General features: G+C 38.5%; 1 pseudogene; it reads right to left on the reverse strand.

Annotated features, from left to right (window-relative positions):
* Positions 1–19225, reverse strand: part of LOC114620664 — a 41272-nt pseudogene extending 22047 nt beyond the window's left edge.
* Between the last annotated feature and the right edge of the window lie 3272 nt (positions 19226–22497).

A 22497-nucleotide genomic window follows, 5' to 3' on the forward strand; every position in this document is an offset into this window, starting at 1 on the left:
ATATGTTGGAGCATCTTCTGGGTATATGTCCAGGAGTGGTATATCTGGCTCCTCAGGTAATGTTATGTCCAATTTTCTGAGGAGCCACCAGACTGATTTCCAGAGTGGTTATACCAGCTTGCAATTCCACCAACAATGGAGAAGTGTTCCTCTTTCTCCACATCCTTGCCAGCATCTGCTATTTCCTCTGCTATAACATTTCTTTAGGTGCCTCTCAGCCACTTGAATTTCTTCAGTTGAGAATTCTTTGTTTAGCTCTATACCCCATTTATATAGGGTTATTTGGTTCTCTGGAATGTAAATTCTTGAGTTATTTGAATATATTAGATATTAGCCCTCTATTGGATGTTGGATTGGTAAAGATCTTTTCCCAATCTGTTGGTTGCTGTTTTGTCCTTTGCCTTATAGAAGCTTCACAATTTTATGAAGTACCATTTGTCAATCCTTGATCTTAAGAGCATAAGCCATTGGTGTTCTGTTCAGGAACTTTTCCTCTGTGTGGAGGTATTCAAGGTTCTTCCCCACCTTCTCTACTATTAGTTTCAGTGTGTCTGGTTTTACATGAAGGTCCTTCATTTATTTAGACTAGAGCATTGTACTAGGAGATAAAAATGGATTGATTTACATTCTTCTACATGTTGACCTCCAGTTGAATCAGCAACATTTATTGAAAATGTTGTCCTTTTTCTACTGCACAGTATTAGCTCCTTTGTCACAGATCAAATGACTATACGTACATGGGTTCATTTCTGCATCTTCAATTCTATTCCATTGATCTTCTCTTTACCAATACCCTACAGTTTTTTTTTTTCACTATTGTAGTACAGCTTGAGTTTACGGATGTTGATTCCCTCAGAAGTTCTTTTATTGTTGAAAATAGTTCTCTCTATCCTGAATTTTTTTGTTCTTCCAAATGAATTTGCAAATTGTTCTTTTTATCTTTAAGAAGAATTGATTTGGAATTATGATGAGGATTGCATTGAATCTGTAGATTGCTTTAGGTAAGATGTCCATTTTTATTATATTAATCCTGCCAATCCATGAGCATGGGAGATCTTTTGATCTTCTGAGATCTTCTTCAATTTCTTCAGAGACTTGAAGTTCCTCTGATACAGATATTTCACTAGGTTGGTTAGATTCACACCAAAGTATTTTATATTATTTGTGACTAATGTGAAGGGTGTCATTTCCCTAATTTCTTTTTCAGCCTGTTTATCCTTCCAGTAGAGAAAGGCTACTGACTTGTTTGAGTTAATTTTATATCCATCCACTTTGCTGAAGTTGTTTATCAGGTTTAGACGTTCTCTGGTGGAGGTTTTGGGGTCATTTAAGTATACTATCATATCATCTGCAAATAGTGATATTTTTACTTCTTCCTTTTCTATTTGTATCCCTTCAACTTACTTTTGTTGTCTAATTGCTTTGGCTAGGAATTCCAGTACTATATTAAATAGGTTAGGGAGAGAGTGGGCAGCCTTGTCTAGTTCCTGATTTTAGTGGGATTGCTTCAAGTTTCTCTCCATTTAGTTTGATGTTGACTAGTGGCTTACTGTATATTGCTTTTACTGTGTTTATGTATTGGCATTGAATTCCGGATATTTCCCAGACTTTTACAGTAGAGCGATGTTGAATTTTGTCAAATGCTTTCTCAGCATCTAATGAGATGATCATGTGTTTTTCTTTTCATTGAGTTTGTTTATATAGTGGATTGCCTTGATGAATTTCTGTATATTAAACCATCCCTGCAGTCCTGGGTTAAAGCCTACTTGATCATGATGGATGATTGTTTTGAGGTGTGCTTGGATCCAGTTTGCGAGAATTTTATTGAGTATTTTTGCTTGAACATTCATAAGGGACAATGATCTGAAGTTTTCTTTCTTTGTTGGGTCTTTTTATGGTTTAGATATGAGTGTAATTGAGTATAATTGTGGCTTCATAGAATAAATTGGGTAGTATTTCTTCTGTTTCTATTTTGTGGAATAGTTTGAAGAGAATTAGTATTAGGTCTTCCTTGAGGGTCTGATAGAATTCTGCACTAAACCATCTGGTTTTGGGCTTTTTTGTTGAGGAGACTTTTAATGACTGCTGCTATTTCTTTAGAGGTTATGGAATTACTTAGGTGGCTTATTTGCCCCTGATTTAACTTTGGTACCTGGTATCTATCTAGAAAATTGTCTATTTCATCCAGATTTTACAGTGTGGTTCAATATAGGCTTTGGAGTAGGATCTGTTGATTTTTTTTTTTAATTTTCTCAGTTTCTGTTGTTATGTCTCCCTTTTCAGTTCTGACTTTGTTAATTTGGACACTGTCTCTGTGTCTTCTGGTTAGTCTGGCTAAGTGTTTATCTATCTTGTTGATTTTCTCAAAGAATCAGCTCCTGGTTTGGTTGATACTTTGTATAGTTCTTTTTTTTTTTTAACTTGGTTGATTTTTAGCCCTGAGTTTGATTATTTCCTGATGTCTACTCCTCTTGTGTGTATTTGCTTCTTTTTGTTCTAGAGCTATCAGGTGTGCTGTCAAGTTGCTAGTGTATGTTTTCTCCAGTTTCTTTTTGGAGGCACTCGGAGCCATGAGTTTTCCTATAAGCATTGATTTTATTGTGTCCCATCAGTTTGGGTATGGCGAGCCTTCATTTTCATAAAATTCTAAAAAATATTTAATTTCTTTATTTCTTCCTTGACCAAGTTATCACTGAGTAGAGTGTTGTTCAATTTCCCCCACATAAGTGAACTTTCCATTGTTTTTGCAATTATTGAAGACCAGTCTTAGTCCATGGTGATCTGATAGGATGCAAGGAATTATTTCAATCTTTTTATATGTGTCGAGGCCTCTTTTGTGATGAATTATGTGGTCTACTTTGGAGAAGGTACCATGAGGTGCAGAGAAAAAAAGGTATATTCTTCTGTTTTAGGATGGAATGTTCTATAGATATCTGTTAAATCCATTTGGTTCATAACTTCTGTTAATTTCAATCTGTCTCTGTTTAGTTTCTGTTTTCATGATCTGTCCATTGCTGAGAGTGGGGTGTTAAAGTCCCCCCTATTATTGTGTGAGGTGCAATGTGTGCTTTGAGCTTTAGTAAAGTTTCTTTTATGAATGTGGGTTGCATTTGATATTCAGAATATTCAGAATAGAGAGGTCATGTTGATACATTTTTTTCTTTGATGAGTATGAGTGTCATTCCTTATCTTTTTTGATAACTTTTGGTTGAAAGTCAACTTTATTCAATATTAGAATAGCTACTCCAGCTTGTTTTTTGGAACTATTTACTTGGAAAATTGTTTTCCAGCCTTTTACTCTGAGAAAATGACTGTCTTTGTCACTGAGGTGAATTTCCTGTATGCAGGAAAATGCTGTGTCCTGTTTACATATCCAGTCTGTTAGTCTTTGACTTTTTATTGGGAATTGAGTCTATTGATGTTAAGAGATATTAAGGAAAATGATTGCTTCATGTTATTTTTGTTATTAGAGGTGGAATTATGTTTGTGTAGCTGTCTTTTTTTGGGTTTGTTGGAAGATTACTTTCTTGCTTTTTCTAGGTTTGGTTTCCCTTCTTGTGTTGAAGTTTTCCATCTTTTGTAGAGTTGGATTTGTGGAAAGATATTGTATATACTTGGTTTTGTCATGGAATTTCTTGGTTTTCCATCTATAGTGATTGAGAGTTTTGTTGGGTACAGTAGTCTTTGCTAGCATTAGTGTTTTCTTAGGGTCTGTATGATATGACTCTAGGATCGTCTGGCTTTTATAGTCTCTGGTGAGAAGTCTGTTGGAATTCTTATAAGTCTGTCTTTATATGTTACATGACCATTTTCCCTTACTTCTTTTAATATTCTTTGTTTTGTGCATTTGGTGTTTTGATTATTATGTGATGGGAGAAAGTTCTTTTCTGATCTATTCTATTTGGAGTTCTGTAGGCTTCTTGTATGTTCATGGGCACCTCTTTATTTTGGTTAGGAAAGTTTTCCTCTATAATTTTGATGAAGATATATACTGGCCCCTTAAATTGGGAATCTTCTCTCTCATCTATACCTATTATTCTTAGGTTTGGTCTTCTAATTGTATCCTGGATTTCCTGGATTTTTTAGGTTAGGAGCTTTTTGCATTTTGCATTTTCTTTGACAGTTGTGTCAGTGTTTTCCACGGTATCTAACGCACATGAGATTCTCTCTTCTATCTGTTTCATTCTGTTGGTGTAGCTTGCGTCTATGACTCCTGACCTCGTTCCTAGGTTTTCTATCTCCTTTGAGATTTTTTATTGTTTCTACTTCCATTTTTATGTCATGGATGGTTTTATTTAATTCCTTCACCTGTTTGGGTGTGTTCTTTTGTAATTCTTTGAGGGATTTTTGTGTTTCCTCTTTAAGGGCTTCTATCTGTTTACCTGTGTTCTCCTGTATTTATTTAAGGGAGTTATTTATGTCCTTCTTAAATTTCTCTATCATAATCATGAAAAGTGATTTTAATTCTGAATCCTGCTTTTCAGGGTTGATGGGTTGTCCAGGACTTGCTATGGTGGAAGAACTGGGTTTTGATGATACCAGGTGACTTTGGCTTCTGTTGCTTATGTTCTTGCTCTTGCCTTTTGCCATCTGGTTGTCTCCAGTGCTACCTGCACTCACTGTCTCTGACTGGAGCCTGTCTTTCCAGTTATCTTGCTGGTGTCAGAACTCCTCAGAATCCAGCTTTCTGTGTGATCCTGTGATCCTGAGCTCCTGGGTTAAAAAGATCCTGAGACTCAGGCTGCCTTTTGATTGCTGAAATCTTGCTTCTCTGAGTGCAGTGGTTCCTCTAAGATGGCTTAGGATATGGTGTCTTCACTGGAGCATGCCAGCTAGGTATCTGCTCCAGCCAAACAGACCAAGCAAGGGAGTAATCCATATTCTTAACTAGAAGCTTGTGGTGGAAACTTGTACATACTTATATTTCTGCATGTAAAGGTTCAATATTCATGTGAATAAAATTTGTCTTGAAAGGGATATTCCCATGGTAAACAATAACCAAAGCTTGCTATTCAATGCAGTACTTCATTGTGATTGTATTGTTATTTTGAAATATGTTTCTGTCTTTGCACATATTGGTTTGGTTTTCATTATGAAGAACCAAGCATTATTTGAATGGCCTTGTACAATGGCTGTTTATATCATGTAGGCCCAGGCCTGCAGAGACTACATGTGTTTCAAACTGCCATAGAGAGGAAATGATTTCCTATTCTCATACAGATTTCTGTGTTTTCAAGGACAATCAGATAAAACACTTGTGACCTTCCATTTTTATTTTTAAAAATGAACCATGATTGAATCATTTATATATAATACTAACTTTCTAAAAGACCTTCTTGATAACAGGGTTTCAAAGATTGATGTTTAGTATAAAAGCTATTTGTCCTTCACTTCCTAACTTTGCAATGTCTTTGAAAGGAAACATTTGGAAAACTTTAAAAACTACATTTAATACATAACATGTTGAATGAGTGCATAATCTTATTACAATAACAATACTGGATAGAGGTTACACCTGTTTAATATTGTCAGTTACTATTCAACTCAGTAAAAGGCATGATCACAGACAAGCCAGGCAACAAAACAAACTTTATAAAATATGTTGAAAGACAGCTTCTGCAATTTTTTGCAGCAGAGCAAAAGCTGACTTGCAAATGACAAGAAAGAGTATAAGATGTTGGCTTTGGAGGCAAGCAGAACTGGACTTTGATATTTCAGGCAAAAAATATACTCTTTTCTGAACTCCATATGGATGAGGCTTGGAGTTGGCACACATTTGTACATTCAGGCAAAAAATATATCCAATAAAATAAAATAAACAAAAATAGAAATACAAACTTAATTACTAATCATATATGGAAAAGTCTATAATCTCTCATTTAAGAATCAAAGAAATCATTAATAACAAAAGAGAAAACCATACTTAACCACTAATTATGAATGATGGAACAGTTTCTAAGTTCCTCAATTCAGCAGTTCAGCAAGACCATTACTTAACCATTTAATGATATTCCTTAAATATCTCATTTGCACTTAGGCCAACTGCAGCAACTACTGTTACAGTAACCCAAATGAAGAAATTTTCCAGAGCATAAGTTGGATCTAAGGATGGATATTTTGTATTATATGCACCAAATAAGATAGAACAGATATGATGGCAAAGTCTGAAGGAGAGTGTTGGTCCATGTACTCAGAGTAGATCATGTAGGTCTGGCAATGACTAACAATCTCTGCTTAGCAAGAAATTGGACAAAAATGGTAATAACTTCACCTGAGCAAGTCAGGATATCTGCAATTTGAATTAGAGGTGTGAGAAAAGAGATTTTTATTAATGGTGTGGATAGTACTGAGTATGCAGAGATAATCAGACTGTGACAATATATAAGAATATGGTAAGAGCAAACTGAGCAGGATATCTTTCTGACATATTGAATCTGTAATGCATACTTTGAATCTTTTCAAATTATTTAGCATTTTAGGAAGATGCTATTATTTTCACAAGATATTTAAAATTATTAATGTTGGAAAAAGTCTTTTGAAATGTTTTGCTTGAATGTGATTTTTGTTGTTTATTGATTTTCTATTTGTTTTAATAAAATCAGAGTTCAGGATTTTTATTTACTTTATTGTCATTTGTATAGCTATTTTAACTTATGATGACCTGAAAGTCTCTTTACTCTGTCACAGTGCATTTTAAATGTGTTCTTCCATAGTGAATAACAGAGTGAACAACCAACTTCTCAATTTATTAGACCATTAAACCAATGCAATAACATTAAAATTAAGTTGCTTTAGAATTACTATTAAGTTTTTAAAATTTAAATTATGTAATTTCATTCCAAAATTTTCTTCTTCCTTTTCCTTTATCCAAACCTTTCCTTAAACCATTCTCCACTCTCCTTCAATATTGATGTTCTTAAAAACTAATTGTTGTTGCATGCAGATTTATACATATATGCATAAGAGTATATATTTCTAAATATTATCTGTTCAGTCTGTAAAATCTTACCTGAATTCATGGTTTCAGGGCTGGACGTTTCATATTGGGCACAAATTGTAGTACTCTTGGTGAGAAAACTGTAAAACCCAGAGTCTCAAGAAGTTTCTTGTGAGATTGTCTCACCTAGTAGTAATACTAAGCTATGTCCATAACATCTCACGAACACGACTACCCAAACACAAGCTGAACAAAGATGATACCAAAGAACATGTCAAAGGACTTTTTTCATTTCAATTTCTCTTTGCTCTGTGTCACATTTCTGTGTTGACAGTAGCAAGACCATTGCTTCTTCACACAAAGACAAAACAATTGAAGATATATTTTAAAAGTAATACTAGAGACTAAAGGCAGAGTTTGTGATCTAAAATCTAATGAGTTTATTGATGTCATAGTTCATGATGTTATCTATCTATCTATCTATCTATCTATCTATCTATCTAACTATCTATGTACCATTTATCTATAACTTATCTCTTCATTTATATATGTTTCAGGTTTAACCAGGAATTGCTTTCATTTATAATGATATCATTTAAGTACTTCTTGAATTCCCTCAATTTCTTCTTATGTATTTAATTTTATTAGCAATCTTAATTGATACAGATGAAATTTCATGAAGGCATATCTGGTAATTTTAAAGAAATTTACTACATACTTTGAATGAAAAAAATAATTCAACGAACTAAGCTGTAGAAAAAAAATACAGAAAAAAAAAAGAAAGGCATTGACTGAATACTAAAAATATAGTACAATTGATCTGAAAATTAGCATACATACAACTTATCCATTCAGCTTGAAGAAGACAGTTTTCAGTAACAAAAATTTTATGATTGTAGAAAAGTATTTAGTCTATGTGGATGAATGCTTTCTGCTTAACTAACTATCTGGGATAGTTCACTTTTCCAACTTGCCACTACCTGGAGTCACCTGGTAAAAGAAATTAAATTAGAGATGTTTACTTTGGTTAGACCTCTGAGTATATCCACAAGGATTATCATAATTGAATATATTATTGTTGAAAGACCATCTCACTTTAGGTTGCACCATTATATAGTACAGTCATTCTAAACTATAGAAAAACAGAGAAATTTAGCTAAGCATGTGTACATTCATTCTTCTCTGGTCTTCATCTGAGATGTGATATGATGAGTTGTATAATGATTCTGCATTGAATCACATAAAATGATGCAAGGTATACCCCTTTATTACCTACATTTTTTAAAATCAGGATATGTTATCACAGCAACAGAAATACAAGTAGGAAACCATCTGCTTTATTCACATACACATCTTCACATATTTTTATACATTTGCAGGTTGAGTTGAATACAAAGTGATTGATGTACATCTTGATGGTTTAAAGATTGCTAATTATTTGGAATTACCCTTATATTCCACAATTCAACTTTTGTTATCTTTTGAATCCATAAAGTTAATATTAGCCATTGTTATTGTATTTTAATTCCATGTTAAGTAATTTTATTTGTAAATACATTATATTCATTAAAATTAAATTTAGAAATTCCAAGTATCATACCTACTGAGATTTTCTTCTTCTTCTTCTTCTTCTTCTTCTTCTTCTTCTTCTTCTTCTTCTTCTCCTCCTCCTCCTCCTCCTCCTCCTCCTTCTCCTCCTCTTCTCCTTCTTCTTCATACATATACATATGCATATGCACATGCACATCCACACGCATATCCACATTTACATACACAAACACACACACACATATATATATATATATACATATATATATGTGTGTATATATATATGTATATATATATATATATATATATATTCACTCTACATTTGCAGTAAAGCTCAGGTAATTGGAGAAGAGCTAATGTGGGAGGAGCAAAGAGTGGGAAGAAGAAGGAAGAGGAGGAGAGGGAGAGGGAGAGGGAGAGGGAGAGGGAGAGGGAGAGGGAGAGGAGGAAGCTGTCAATAATGAGGGAGGATGAATTGGTCGAGAGTAGTCCTGGGTAACAATTTATATCTAAAGGTAAGCTATTGGGTAACAACTCTAATTTGTGGGTATCTTGTTAATTGAGCACTTCCAGATATATAAATCCTTTTGATATCTTTAAGCTTTAAAAGTCTTCATTCTACCGGGAACAGTGAGCATGGCTGGTATTGTCTGGGGTTCAGCCGAGCTTTGTGGAGACAGTGTGGTGGATTGGCAGAGGAAATCGCCAGGCTGCTGTCTCATGGGGGCCAGGTCCAGTGCTTCTAGATAGCTGGAGCTGTGGGAAAATGGTGGGTGTCTGGGAACAAGCCGGATTGGGCACTGCTTTTTAAATATTGCCCGAAACATACACATATACATGTACATATACGCGTGTGTGTGTATGTATATATAATGTTCATAGAACATAAGTATATGTATTGTATGAACATAATAAATCCCCATGGATTTGACTTTGTAATCCCTAGAATATATTCATATTATGCTTTTGCCCTTGGATTTCTATTTCTATAAAACCTTATGAGTTACTTATGCACAACTACAACAACCTACAATCATTTGTTAGACAAACAATAAAAACTACTATTTTGCTCTAGGTTTTGTTGTTGTTATTGTTGTTGTTGTTGTTGTTATTTCTTGTTTTATTTTTGGAGAAGAATCTTAATCCAGTAACATGGAAAGAGATTACATCAAAATACATGATCTAGATGGAATACAGACACATTCCAGATTACAGTGTGATCTGGTTGAAATACAAACATGCCCTTAGTACACAATTTAATTCTGCACAATGAAATTAAAATTAATTTGTAAAAGGAAACAGCCATGTTTGAAAGTAATGTCCAATTGAGGGGCAGACAAAAATCAATCAAAGAAAGATTTGACAGAATGAATCAGAGAGAGTATATTTCCATCTCACAAGATAACAGGAGAGGCAAAGAGACTATTTAGAACTAGTGGAAGAGAAAAAAAGAAAACATGGGTGGTGTGGTGAATTGTGGGTTATGTGTTTGTATTAGCAGCTTTATCTAACAGTTTTACTGAGACAAGTTGCAGAGAAAATAAGACAGACACAATTGAAGAAGGATGAGCCAGAGAAAGAGAAGCAGCCAAAAGATATGAACATATTACCATTGTTACTAGGAGGCCAAACAGAGCAATGTGGTCAGAAGCTATAGGAAGTTGGATTCAATCAGTCAGTTTGGAAGATTAGATTGTATGGAGACTGGAAGCTTTCAAGCTTATGCTTAGGGTTAGTTTGAAAAGAGAAAGAAATGTTCTTGATGAGATATCTGCCACTGATATGCTGGTAACAGAATATGAGCTCCTGATGCTTAGAAAATTAGTGGATTTGAGGTATGGCCCATATCTCAATGGCAGCTGGAAAGAGCTTCCAGAGGGAGAGAATGCAAAACTGGACTGTGGACTTTGAATGTAAACTAGCTTATACTGATAAGAGCTCAGGTATCTGAGGTGTGAGCTCACTGCACACACAGCCCAGGACAGATGACACTTCGTGGTCAGGTCTGTACCAGATGGGTAGAAAACAGCTCCCTTCTGAAACAGGAACTGTAAACACCCCTATGAAGATGGCAGAGTTAAGAAGGGGCCTCTTCTTCTTTATACAATTAGGCATAATAGAGCATTCAACATACATTCAATATGGATGCACACTTGAGTATCAATTCTAAATATTTACCTTTGTTGTAATCTAAATAGACATAACAGAAATCTTCATTTTTGGATAAAAGCTTTAAATGGAAAGCTGTCTTGTGAATGTATGTTTGGTTATTAAATTATAAAAATAACTAAACATAAACATAATGATAATTAGCCTCTTAAGTCTCTACAGAACAAATTGGCTAAAAATTATTGAAATATTTTAATATTTAATATATTAAAATGTCAGAGTTATGAGTAAATTCCTTTTATGGTTTAATCATTTCAAATGGTTTAAAATAGTATTTTGAAAATTATTGGAGAAGATGACCCAGTGAATCAACTACTCAGGGCTCATCTCGGCTCACAGAGACTGAAGCAGCAAACACTGGGACTCCAGTCGTCTACATACATGGCAAGGCTTGGTGGTTTTCAGGGACTCCTAACAGTGGGAGCAGGTATATCTGTGATTTGTTTGCCTGCCTTTGTGACTCTACTTCTTCCTATTGGGTTGAATGCCCAGTCTCAATATGAGGCCTTTTTCTTGTCTTATTTGTCATGTTTGGCTATTATCTCTTAGAGGCCTGATCTTTTCTAATGAGAAACAAAGGAGAAGTGGTTCTGGGGGAGAAGAGAGATTCAGACAGAGCTTGGAAGAGTGGAGGGAAGGAAAACTTGGTTGAGATGTATTGTACAAGAAAAGAATCTATGTTCAATAAAACTATTATCATTTTGTATATGATTAGGGTACATAGTTTTATGAAAACAAACAAATTATCTAAAATTCTATTAGAATAACTTGTAGAACTACATATCATAGCACCAATCTTATTTTCTAATGCATTCATTATGATAAAAACAGTAGAGATTCAACAGAAAGTTGTAAAACTACAGACATTAAAACATTTTAGGGAATTGAAAGAAGGTTCACAAATTGAATTCACTTGTTCTTTCAGAGGACTCAGGCTGGATTTCTAGCTCCCAGGTGGTGACTTGCTGTGTATAAATCCAGGAAAATTGATGACTCTCTTTTGGTTTCCTTGGGGAACAGGCATGCAGGTAGTACACAAGGATATATGCAGGCAAACTATTCACACACATAAAAAACCTCAAAATATTTCCTTGCATTATTATCATCCATTATATTGTAATACAAAGTCTTCAATTAACTTTCCAAAAGTTTCAAATTTAATTTTAGTTCTGTTATCAACCACATGTCCTTATGACAGATGTTCTTATTTACCTTATTTACCTTCCATATTTCAAGCTTCATTTTCAGTGTTCTCAGCCATTTGGAATTATCTGTCTTTCATTAAAAGTGTTGTTATAAAGATAATATACAACTTACTTAAAATATGAATATTAAAAATTCTGTTTCTGACTAAAAATAAATTCAAAAAAACAAATTTTTTTATTTTATTCCTGTAAATCTGGTCAGAAACCCCTAAAACATGTTTCAATTATTTTTATTTTTGACATTGAGTTAAGCAGATCCTTAAGCACAGAGGCTGTTATAATAGGTTCTTTTTTTATCAAATAACACCCACTTTTAAGATTCCATTAGCAGAAATAATAATATTAATTTTACATTTAACTGATATATATCTTTCTAAGGAAGAAGTACTCATTATTTCTCATGTTACTATTCATATATTTTCTGAATTAATAATTTAATATAATTGACATATTCAAATACATCTTCATGAGATAACTCATACTTTAAAATCTAGATTTTTTTTCACATTGTTAATTTGAAATAGTAAGATGAAATTTTCACATTACAAAATAAGATATTAAAGCTTGAATACTATATTATCCAAAATATATTTCTAATCACTAATATTTCCCTCAGATGGCATATTTCCTACTTATCTATAATTCACAGATCATTATCATTTTCTCTATCACCTACTTATCATTCACCTAAAGAAAATGCTATATGTATAACTCTAAACCAAACTTATAAAGGTAATATCTCTATAGTAGTTTCTCTGAGTTAAGATTTATGAAAATACCTGGATTTATTAATGTTTACTAAAATGAAGTGTTATACTATTAATATTTATACTAGAAGTAATCTCCATTGAATAGAACTTTGTATGACCTTGAGAGGCAGCCTGATTCCTGGCTGAGCTAAGGCTTGAAACCCCAGTGACCCTAAAGGCATTTTTGCCTGATACCTAGGGGCTAGGCTCCTGTCAATGGCCACAGCCCTCCATAGATTTGTGGCCTTCAGTCATGAAAGGGCAACGTCCAAGCCCTTCCACAGGTAGAGGACATGACCTGTAGTCATGTAGCCTCAAGACAGATCTCCATTTTAATGAGGTACCTAAAGTCCTAGAAGCTTAGCTAATAAACTTTCCTTCAGAGACACTCCTTCAGGTAAAAAGGTATTTAACCTCAGGCCTGCCCTGATAACTGGGGTACTTACCACCATGACAGTAAATGTCTTAAAACCATGGACTTCCTCTCTTTTCTTTTTTTTTTTTTTTACTTTTTTAAAATTGGATTTATTTATTTATATTTCACATGTCATCCCCTTTCCCCATTTCCCATCTCTAGAATCCCCCTATAACATCTCCCCTCTTCATGTTTGCTTTTATACCATTTTAATTATATGCAAGTATTAAGGTCAGTTCTAGGTTGAGGAACTAGCAATATAATAGATACAAAGAGGCAAAGAACAAGCAAGACAATAAACACAAATAGAGAACAAGCAAGGCAATAAACAAAATTCTGTCACACTCCCTTGATCAGTGGTTCACAGGGCTTATCAGAATGACCAAAATATCTGAGCCTACTTCCCTGTCCTAGCCTAAAGTCATTTTCATGTCTGAAGCCTACTTCCCTGTTCTAGCCTAAAATTTAGCTTCATGTCTGAAATTACTTCTTTGTTCTAGCCTAATATTTAAATTCCTGACTGAAATTGCTTCTTTATTCTAGCCTAATATCATATTCCTGCCTGAAGCCCACTTTTTCGTCCTTGGCCCATGTCAGATTCTTGCCAAGCAACCCCAAAAGCTCTCTGCCTCTTCCCCACTTTAATTTCATAAGCAAAACTGAGCCTGTAAGATTGTTCTTACAAGAATTTTTTTCCCTACCCATCATGGAATATGCCTTATCAAAAGCAATGCACTTCTGTTACTAGAAGACCCTTCCCATCTCCTCCTATATCCAGAGTAGTCCTAGAGCACCAGTTCTGCATCCAATCCCCCAAATCCCAAAGGAGGCTGTACTCTCAGGAGTTCTAACACACCCAGGAACATAGGATAATAGGATCACAGGATCTCAGGAGATTGGGCATACCAAAATGTCAGAATCCCAGAAGTAGCCTAGCTTCCAGGAGCTATCACAACCAGGATCTCAGGATCACAGGATCACAGACAGAGCTGGACTCTGAGGAGTTCTGACACAACCAAGATTACAGGAAAGATACAGTGAGAGAAGGTAGCACTAGAAATAACCAGTTGACAAAAGGCAAGAGCAAGAACATAAGCAACAGAAACCGAGATTACTTGGCATCATCAGAACCTAGTTCTCCCACCATAGCAAGTCCTGAATATCCCATGACAAGAGAAAAGCAAGATTCAGATTTAAAATCACTTCTCACAATGTTGATAGAGGACTTTAAGAAGGACATAAATGACTCCCTCAAAGAAATACAGGAGAACACGAATAAACAGGTGTGACCCACGCAATCGTCTCGCCAGCAAGAATGCACGCGGACACCAGGATCCTTCTGCAGCAAGCGTTTATTGCGATGTGAAGAGGAAGACCCCGGGCCCCGAAAAGGCACTGCTTATATATACCCTGGAGCAGCGTGTTCATTTCTGGTTGGCTGCTTGCTCAGGAGCACATATTACACCCTGGGATGGGCCGTGATTTGGCACGCGTTCACCACTTGCACATTGTGCAGTTCATCTGTAAACTTGGGAGAGCACTGGATGCCAGCGCCATCTTATAATGGTGATAACTGTCACCGCTCACCGTGGCTCTCTACATCTCCCCATTTTTGTTTTATTAAGATGAGTGATAGGCCTGGCCAGTGTCCCGTGTCTTAGGCTAGTTGACGTGCTTCCGTAGTCAGCATCAAGAAGGAGTGAGCTCCCTGTCTTAGGTTATGAGGGTTGTGCTCCAACACCTGGCATTCTCGAGGCAAGAGAATGTGTGCCCCAGGTTGTGGCCTCTCATAATGCCCGTCATAAGGTAGACTCACAGCTGATGTGTTTCTGACTTACAGCGCCAACCTATTCCCGTCGTTGGGACCAATGGCAGCTGGCCAGGAGGCATAGTAGCATCTGTCAGCACAGTCTTCCCAACCCTACCAGGTGTAATGAACACAAGTCCTCTGGATGTGAGGGCTAGGGGAAGCAGAAGAGATGCAAACACCCATTCTCAGCTAATGCTTTAGCATGGATAATCAAATATTGGGAGATGAGCCTTGCTCTAAGGCCACAAGTGCTTGGGCAATAACGACCTTGTCACGTTTTTGTTGAGCTCTGAGCTTGCAAACCAACCAGAGCATGAACACTAATCCGCAACATAGGGCTGCACCAAACAGGCCTACTCCCAACCACTCTTTAAAGGAGGAGAAGGCTGAAAAAATCCAGGAGGAGAGTCCTTCAGTCAGTGAAAGGTCCACGTGCGTTGAGTTGATGGCCACCACCGCTGCTCGCAACTTCTCGAGACGTTCATCAAATCCTTCTGACCATTCTCCTGCTAGGTAATGAGACAGTTGTCTGGACAAATTATCTGCTCAAGTAAAGTTTTCATATTGAACACTAGTAATACAGAGGGCTCCCAGTTTTCTTTCACATCCCAATTGTGCCAGTTGAAAGAGAATATCTAACCTTTCTTCTACCAAGTCTAGGCGCTGATTAACAATCATCAATCCGCCTTTCAAATGAGCACTCGTAGAAGTATGGAGGTTGACCGCCTCTGCCACTGTAGGGGATAGCTGTTTCAAGGCTGTACCTGTCTGGTCCGAGGTTGCCATAGCAATCCCAGCTGCCGTAGCTGCAACTGTGCTAATGGAAATCGCCGTTACAATAGCTGCAGTTATCCCAAAATCTCTTTTTTGTCTGAATAATGATAGGGTAGAAGGGGTTTCAACAGGAACAGGGACCCATCGTGGCACCCTGGCAACCATGGCACGCTTAGCTTGTCCAACAGCCCAACACTGAGACATCATGCATGAATCATTGGTGCAGTTTTCAAATGAGGAATTTGAAAGAATAAACAGGAAGGTGGGATAAACACTCACCAGGGTAGGTAAATAACTTGTTTGATTTACAATAGTCTTGCTAACTCCAGTAATTAACTGAGTAGCATTTGTCAACCGAGGGGCCTGATCTGAACCCTGTTTCACTATAGTTCCATTAACAATTCCTGTAAAGGATGTCCTTCCTGCCACTCCGCACTGGAGAAAGACTAGGGGGTTGAGGTCAGTACAACTGCCATTAATCGCACAAAGTAGCCATTTGTGGAAGGGACTCATATCAAGGCCCTGTAGAAAAGGGCCCTCTCTCATCACCGAGTCAGCTCCAGGATCCACCAACATATTGGGTGAAAAGGAAAAGGTTTCATTGGTATCTGCCCATCGTGTTACTCTGGATTGACCATCAGACCAGGGCAGAACAACTCCCTCATCTTCTTGATTACAAAAGGGGGAGACCTTAGGTTGACGGGGATGCTCCCCATCACTAAAGTCGGGTGGTAAAAATGTTCCATTTATCCAAATGGCTGGTTGAAAAAAGTACTGTGAGAACTCAGTGACATAATTATTATCCTTTTTATTATTATCCTTTTTTGTTGTTAATTTAACCCAGCTTCTCTTGTCATAAAACCACCCAAAGGCTTTCTTCGGGAGAGTTATACAGTTTCCTGTCTCAGTAATCTGAAAGCAGAGAGAGCCCCGTTCAGGTAAGGAGCGATTTTCCCCCAGGGGGGCGTGGGTTTTATCATAGGGAAGATAGGGCAGCTCCATGGTTTTGTTGGTTGTAAGAAATCTTGGAAACACCACGGCATCATGTCTAACAGGTATGGGTTTAGGAAAAGCAGATAATATAGCCCATCGTTGTTCCCCCCATATACTAGGAACCCAACACTGGAGGATCCAAATAAGGACTGAAAACGTCTGCAGATGAATCCTTCGGGGGGTCATCTTCAGTTGCCACGAGCCTTCGCGTCAGTCACTCTGGTAGCCAAAATGGATTGTCTTCCTCCTGCGGAAAAACACAAACAGCTCCCCTGGATCTTATTAAAATAGGATCCGGGCCTTTCCATTGGCCATTCAAGACATCCTTCCACTTGACCATCTCCTTTGGCCTATCAGGCTCTAAGCAATGACGGTCAGCAGCCGAATGGCCCCAACTGTCCAAATTTAAAAAATTAAGAGTAAAGGGTGCTATAGAAACGGTTACTCGTGGCACTAAAGGTAGAGCCACCTCGACTCCCCCTTTTTGTTTTATTAGATAATATTTTAGAGTGCGATGAGCCTGTTCTATGATGCCTTGTCCTTGAGGATTGTATGGAAGGCCCGTCAGGTGGGTCACCTCCATTTGGCGACAAAATTGTCCAAACTTTTGAGAAGTATAAGCTGGTCCATTATCAGTCTTGAGAATTTTAGGCTTTCCCCAGGCACTCCAGGCCTCAAGGCAATGTTGGATAACATGTGCTGCCTTTTCTCCTGATAAGGGGGAGGCAAAAATGATTCCAGAACAGGTGTCAATGGAAACATGTAAATACTGAAGTCTCCCAAAGGATGGAATATGGGTAACATCCATTTGCCAAATCTACAATGGCCGAATTCCTCATGGATTAATTCCCACATGAGGGACGGGTAAAAATTGACAGCAATTCTGACATTGAGTAACTATATCTATAGCTTCTTTTCTAGTTATATCAAATCGACGACATAACGTCTCTGCTGTCACATGAAATTTTTTATGAAAATCTTTGGCCAAATCCAATTTTGAGGATCGGGCGATAGCAACCAACTTTGTGGCTCGATCCGCCAGGTCATTTCCATGAGGCATTGGACCAGGTAGACCTGAGTGAGCCCTAATATGTGTAATAAAAACAGGATATCTTCTATTGACCAAGGTAGATCGAATCTTTTGAAAAACTTCTACAAGCCTGCTAGAGGGCCTAATTAATCCAGCAACTTCCAAGACTTTAACTGCATTTACCACATAAAGGGAATCAGATACAATATTTAAGGGGCCTGGAAAGGTTTCTAAGACTTCCAGTACCACCAAGCATTCCACAATTTGAGGTGAAGCTTCATTATATTGTTTAGATGTAACTCTATCATCAACCACATAAGCGCCTACTCCTGTTTTTGACCCTTCCGTATATACTACTACCCAATCTGGGAGTGGTTCTTGAGATAAAATACATGGGAAAACAATAGCCTGAATCAAGGCAAATTGTAAAATAGGATGTTTAGGATAATGATTATCTATTTGGCCATTAAAGGAGGTGACTAACACCACCCAAACATCGGAGGTAGCAGTTAATATTTGAACCTGATGTGCAGTGTAAAGTACTATCAGAACCTTAGGCTCCCTTCCAAAATGAGTAATAGCTGCTTAACTGCATCTGGATACCATTCAATAATCTTTGCAGGGGATGCATTAGGATGGATCCATAATAAGGGCCCGTCCTGCCATAACACAGCAGTTGGTAAATGTCTGGTTTTAAAGACACATAAATCAAAAGTTGTAGTCTCATCAATGTGTTTTAGCTGGGCCTCCTGCAAGGCATCCTCTACCATTCGCAGGGCACGGCTTGCAGCCGGTGTTAGTGCCCTTGGCGAGGAAATGTGAGAATTTCCTTCCAAAATGTCAAACAAAGGTTTCAATTCAGCAGAGGGAAGTTTCAAAAATGGTCTTAACCAATTTATATCACCTAATAATTTTTGAAAATCATTTAACATATGTAAATGATCTCTGCGAATTTCTAATTTTTGAGGAACTATTTTCTCAGGTAAATAACTGTCCCTAAAAAGGAACCAATTTCTGAAATTTGAACCTTCTCTGTGGCAATATGCCTGTGTCTGAGAAGCATCATGCCACAAGGCTTTCCACTCCATATATTGTCCCATGTTAGGGAGGGCAGCTTTTACTGTATTTTGCCAATCACTCGGAGTCATTGCCATAGCGGCAAGTCTCTCGAGCTGCATGACTGTGAAATTGGCATCAAACCCATACTTCTGAACTGATTCAGCAAGTTCTTTAATAGGGGTATATTCTACCGGTGCATGGACGCGACCTCCCTCTGCAGTCTCAAACAACGGGAAGGCTTGTAACATCTTTCTTTTATCTACCTTTGAAAGGAAGGAGTCAGAACAGCACCCGTCCGCGTAGGGCGGAGGAGCACTGGGGACTACGGCGGGAAGTGCTGCCTGGGAGATCACCGCAGGCTGGGGAGCCGCACGGTTCCTATTCCCCGCCTTCTTTTGCTTTCGATTCGGTGGTGGCGGCCGCCTATCTGGATGATATCTCTCCTCATCATAGTGGGCTGCTTCTTCATCTAAGTCCTCTTCCTCGGAGGGACTTAGTTCCTCTGACTCAGAGCTATCAAGCCCTAAGGCCTCCATTTCCTATACCAGATAAAGAGATTTTCTTTCTGAGGCCTCTTCTCCCTTCCTGCATTTCTCTCCCAGGGCGTCCTTTCCCTTATCTCTCACTTCCGCTGACTGAGCGTCTTTGGAAGGGTCTTTTTTCTTAGGCATGCCTTTTCTTTTTTCTTTCTGAGCTCCTAACCTCTTATTCCGCTCTGTTTCTGACATGATGTCTTGTAACTCCTCTAGCACTCCCTGACCTGCCACGATAGTTGGGTGGCACTTCTCATCTTGTAGGCACGATCTTACTAGCCTCCACAGTGGCCGAGTCCCAAGCTTCAATTTTCCATTCTCTTGTTCCCTAATTAAATCACCCTCCAATTTGTGCCAGGAGGCAAGTGTTAGCAATCCTGAGCATATATACCAGGGCACCACGCGATCGACCTCCTTTACAAACCCCTCTAACGTTTTTGTAAAGACTTTTAATTCATGCTGTCGCAAGAGCGAATGAAGCGCCTTGATCACCGAATGCGAAGCTCCCATATTGCTCTCTTATCTACGAGAGAATCTGACACACGGAGAGGGGCACCTTGGCTTATCTACGTCCGACTAACCGCACCCAACGGCGGCTGGGGGCCTGAAGCGGCGGTACCGTCTCAGGCGGCGGCAGGATTTAACAAGAGAATCGGAGATCAAGACCAAACATACCTCTCAGAGCTTACCTTCGTCCTGCAGTTCTGAATCCTCCCCGCGACCAGGGTCTCCTCAGCGCCTGCGATGGTGAGTTCCCACGTTTCGGCACCAGCTGTGACCCGTGCAATCGTCTCCCTAGCAAGAACGCACGCGGACACCAGGATCCTTCTGCAGCAAGCGTTTATTGCGATGTGAAGAGGAAGACCCTGGGCCCCGAAAAGGCACTGCTTATATATACCCTGGAGCAGCGTGTTCATTTCTGGTTGGCTGCTTGCTCAGGAGCGCATATTACACCCTGGGATGGGCCGTGATTTGTCGCGCATTTACCACTTGCACATTGTGCAGTTCATCTGTAAACTTGGGAGAGCACCGGATGCCAGCGCCATCTTATAATGGCAATTACTGTCACTGCTCACCGTGGCTCTCTACAAACAGGTAGAAGCACTTAAGGGGGAAACACAAAAATCCCTTTAAGAATAACAAGAAAACACAACCAAACAGGTGAAGGAATTGGACTCCATTTTTTCATCAGGATCTACTGTGGGAAGCCATGGATGCCTTCACATACAGAGCCACTATCTAATCTCCTGTAGAAGGGCTCTTTGTACTCCCAACCATGGCTACCACCAAGCTAAGCCAGCCAAAGACTATCCCTGCAGCACCAACCAGATCTCTCACCAATTTTCCTCTTTGCTATGGGCTAGATCCAGCCAGTGAGCTCCCACTCCTTTATCAGCTTTTCTGTAGATTCCAGCTGTGGTGCCTGGCTGTCCAAGAGCCTGAGAACCAGACAGCCCCAGCCCCAACAACCCAGGTCTCAGGACCTTCAAGCCAGCTCCAGCTGTCCTGTGCCACAGACTGTGCTTCACCACCCCAGAGCTGTGTCTTGGGGCTGCTTTACAGCCCAACAGCCACCTAGCCAGAGCTTGGGGTAAGCACAGTCAATTTCCAGAATCCTGATTCTCCCAGGAGCCAAACCATTCTCCTACAGAACTCGATTTTAAAATAATATTTAGAATTCTTATAATAGTTTATATATTTATTAGGTTGGTACCATAACTATACTTGCTATTTTTAAATTAGATATTGTCTTTATTTACATTTCAAATGTTATCCCCTTTCCAGGTCCCCCCCCAACCCAGAAATTACCTATCCCATTTCCCCACACCCCTGCATTTATGAGGGTATTCTCCAACCCTTACACTACTCCCTACTCTACAACCTGGCATTCCCCTACACTGAGTCATTGAGCCTTGGTAACAGAACCAAGGGCCTCTCCTCCCATTGATGTCTGACAAGGCAATCCTCTGCTACATATATGAATGGAGCCATGGGTCCATCTATGTGTACTCTTTGGTTGATGGTTTAGTCCCTGAGAGATCAGGGAAATATAGTTGGTTGATGTTGTTGTTCTTCCTATGGAGTTGCAAACCCCATCAGCTCCATCAGTCCTTTCTCTAAGTCCTTTATTGGGGACCCTGTGCTCAGTCCAACTGTTGGCTGCAAGCATCTGGCTCTATATTTGTCAGGCTCTGGCAGAACTTCTCAGAAGACAACTGTATCAGGCTCCTGTTAGCAAGCACTTCTTGGCATCCACAATAGTGTCTGGGTTTGGTGTCTATGTATGGGAGAGATCTCCAAGTGGGGCAGTCTCTGGATGGCCTTTCCTTCAGTCACTGCTCCACACTTTGTCTTCCTATTTCCTCCATTAAGTATTTTGTTCTTCCTTCTAAGAAGGACTGAAGCATCCATTCTTTGGTCTTCCATCTTATTGAGCTTCATGTGGTGTGTGAATTGTATCTTGGGTATTTTGAGCTTTTAGGATTATATCCACTTATCAGTGAGTGGCATACCATGTATGTTATTTTGTGATTGGGTTACCTCACTCAGGATGATATTTTCTAGTTCCATCTATTTCCCTAAGAATTTCATGAATTCATTGTTTTTAATAGCTGAGTAGTACTCCATTGTGTAAATGTACCATATTTTCTGTATCTATTCCCCTGTTGAAGGACATCTGGGTTCTTTCCAGCTTCTGGCTATTATAAATAAGGCTGCTATGAACACAAGGGAGCATGTGTCCTTGTTATATGTTGGAGCGTCTTTTGTGTTTATGCCCAAAAGTGGTATAGCTGGGTCATCAGGGAATATTATGTTCAATTTCCTGAGGAACTGCCAGACTGATATCCAGAGTGGTTGTACCAGCTGACAATCCCAACAATGGAAGGTATTCTTCTTTCTCCACATTCTTGACAGCATCTACTGTCACCTGAGATTTTGGTCTTAGCCATTATGACTGGTGTGAGGTGGAATCTCTGAATTGTTTTGATTTGCATTTTACTGACTAAGGATGTTGAGAATTTCTTTAAGTGTTTCTTAGCCATTAGAGTTTCTTCAACTGAGAATTCCATGTTTATCTCAGTTCCTCATTTTTTAGTTGGGTTATTTGATCCTCTGGAGTCTAACTTCTTAATTTCTTTGTATATATTGGATATTAGCCCTCTATTGGATGTAGGATTGATAAAGATACTTTCTCAATCTGTTATTTGCTGTTTTGTCCTGTTGACAGTGTCCTTTGCATTACAGAAGCTTTGCAATTTTATAAGGTCCCATTT

Source organism: Grammomys surdaster, unplaced genomic scaffold, assembly GCF_004785775.1.
Source record: "Grammomys surdaster isolate TR1022 unplaced genomic scaffold, NIH_TR_1.0 63, whole genome shotgun sequence".
In the NCBI taxonomy this organism is placed as follows: Eukaryota; Metazoa; Chordata; class Mammalia; order Rodentia; family Muridae; genus Grammomys; species Grammomys surdaster.